The sequence below is a fragment of the Antrostomus carolinensis genome, unplaced genomic scaffold, assembly GCF_000700745.2.
Source record: "Antrostomus carolinensis isolate BGI_N321 unplaced genomic scaffold, ASM70074v2 scaffold10809, whole genome shotgun sequence".
In the NCBI taxonomy this organism is placed as follows: Eukaryota; Metazoa; Chordata; class Aves; order Caprimulgiformes; family Caprimulgidae; genus Antrostomus; species Antrostomus carolinensis.
Window position 1 is genome coordinate 21,542 of NW_010337870.1, and position 2,496 is coordinate 24,037.

At 37.8% G+C, this 2,496-nt stretch overlaps 1 protein-coding gene across 1 annotated transcript in view; it reads left to right on the top strand.

Moving 5' to 3' along the window:
* Positions 1-2,496, top strand: part of SPTLC2 (serine palmitoyltransferase long chain base subunit 2) — a 23,331-nt gene that overhangs the window by 10,089 nt on the left and 10,746 nt on the right. The gene's annotated exons all lie outside the window — the stretch shown is intronic.

Genomic DNA, 2,496 nt, shown 5'->3' on the forward strand with positions numbered 1-2,496 from the left:
GTCACTGGCAAAAGCTCATCTAACAAAGATTCTGCTGGTTGGGTTTTTTAAAAGCTACTTGTTTGGTTTTGTTTTTCTTCAGTGGCAACCCCTGCAGATATTCTCTATGGAAACTATAGGTCATAATATGCATCTCTAACCTTTTGCAAAAAACTTTTTGGGAAACAGCATCCGTGGGACCAGTAACAGTCCAGATCTTGCCCTCTTTCTGGGAGAGAGCCTAGCATATTAAGGCTTGCTTCCTTAGGCTACTCGTTAGTCTGATTAACAGGCTGATTTGCTGAAGATATTTTGATGCTCTTGAGACAGTAAACAGTGACTGTGTCAATGAGACACATGGATAAACCGAGTTGCATGTTGGTACGTACAGAATTTATTACCTTTGAGCAACAACTGAAGAATCCTTCCTTTGAAGAAACAAAATCCTAGTAGAAAATGTATTTGAGAGAAACGAGGTCAAATGTAAAGACTGACGATGTCTACTGTGTGTCCCATAAAACAGTACACAATGCATCCTGAGTGTTCTGCATCTCAAACTATGGGGTGTTTTTAGTTATTGGAGAATTAAATGGAAGAGGGCTTTTTGTTTGCATCTTCTGATGCAAAATATATGTTCTCTTAACTTCTACTTAGAGTAAAATAGTGCAAGTACTGGTTCTGTTTCCTCTTTTTAAAATGATTCACTGTTAGCCTAATACTGCTAGCCTATTGGAATTCTTTGTCCCTGTGTAGTGAATTGTTTTCCTTTTATTATATTTATTTATTTTTCCACTTTCTGAGATAACTTTATAAATTATTTCACTTGTGATATCTACAGACTATAAAATTGCTGCCTTGTTCTTCCTGGCAACTTTTCTTCCTGTCTTCTTGACTAGCTGTCGTGTCTTCCTGCATGCTATTTTATTTGTAACAATGAAGCAGCACTGTCTACGTAATGCCTCTTTTCTTTTGGTCTGTTAAGTTTTAAATATCAGATGCTTTCCCTAATGAAAGATGTTTTTGAGTCTGATGCCAGAGAGAAATTCAGCGCTTCAAATCTAGTCTTTCTGGAGTCAAATACCTCTACAGTGCTGATTTTCAACTACGTATGTTAGTCCTGTTAGTCCTGACATATCTCTTACTTGCAGTTTTCTGCTCTTCCCACATCTCCCTGATTTTCTCTTCAGCAGAAAAATGAGTCATGATTTCTTTGAGACCGTTTGGATTCAGAACACACACAATCAGATACATTTAAGTAGACTTCTGTCTGTTGTAAGTCAGTACATATTGCCCATTACTGCAAAGTTACTCAGTCTTTTTTTTTTCTGTATATGTGGATCCCACTGTATATTTTTAATACTTTATGAGAGTACCCTTGAGACATCTTACTTGAGACATCTTACTCCTTGGTTTTCACATTTGAACTTTAACAGTTTTTACAGCCATTGAGAGAATTTGAACAGTAAATTTCAAGGCATGCAACATAACTTCAGGCACATAACTTGCAGATTTACTAAACCAACTCTTTTCATAATGGATACAGCAGTCTGTACTGTGTTAGTAATGAACATACTTAGTTTTTGTGTACTTTAAATAAAGTAGTAACAAGCTTCTGCTTCATGCCTGAGTAGAAGTGCCCCTATACTCAGGTGAATACTCCAAACAGAAAGTGAGCTCTTCTGAAGAGTTCTTGTCAAATGAACCTTTTCACAGTTCAGAACGTTCACTAAGTGCTTTTTTTGGCTGCCTGAGGTTGCTTCTCACTGCACTTTTGATTTCTTCATTGTCTGCAAATAAGGACACACATAAATCCTGAATTCTGGCGCCACCCAGTACACGATTCGCTGTGTGTGCGGTTTGACAACGCTTTGATAGAGTCCTCCGTAAAGCTCGGAGACTCCCATGCTTGATTAAACTCTTGGGCTCTCATTTTTTTTACTAGTGTTTGTGTGTCTCTGCATGTCCTACATACATTTCCTGGTGCAAAGCTGCTTGGAACACACATTTTTGGAGGTTTGGCAAATATAATCAGTAATGGCACCTGCATTTTGGCAAAAGGAGTTTCTCTGACAGTCACTGATAGGATTTGAAGCTACTAATTATTTACATTGTATCTGGGCACATATATTGCAACTTAATCAGCTTAAAACACAAACCACTGCAATAAAGTTACCTATATGCAATGCAAAACAGGACCACCTGTTCTGTTTCTGCTTTGTGGAATTCTCAAGCATTTGGTTTATGTTGCTACTGAATCCTCTTTTAATATCAACAAGTATGACTTGATTATCCTACAAGCCAACTCAACCCCATATTCTGATCAACACTGGTCAACCAAAGGAATTCAAAAGCTTCATCAGCGTTACCTACTTGATGTTTATTCACTGTGCCTTGTTAACAGCAGCTTCTACTATCAGATGCTGAAAACACTTATAGTTGGTGTACACTGAACGTTGTATTTAGGCACTGCTAAAGCATCACTAAGAACAGGTCTTTCTGCACCTGGAAGTTTTCAGC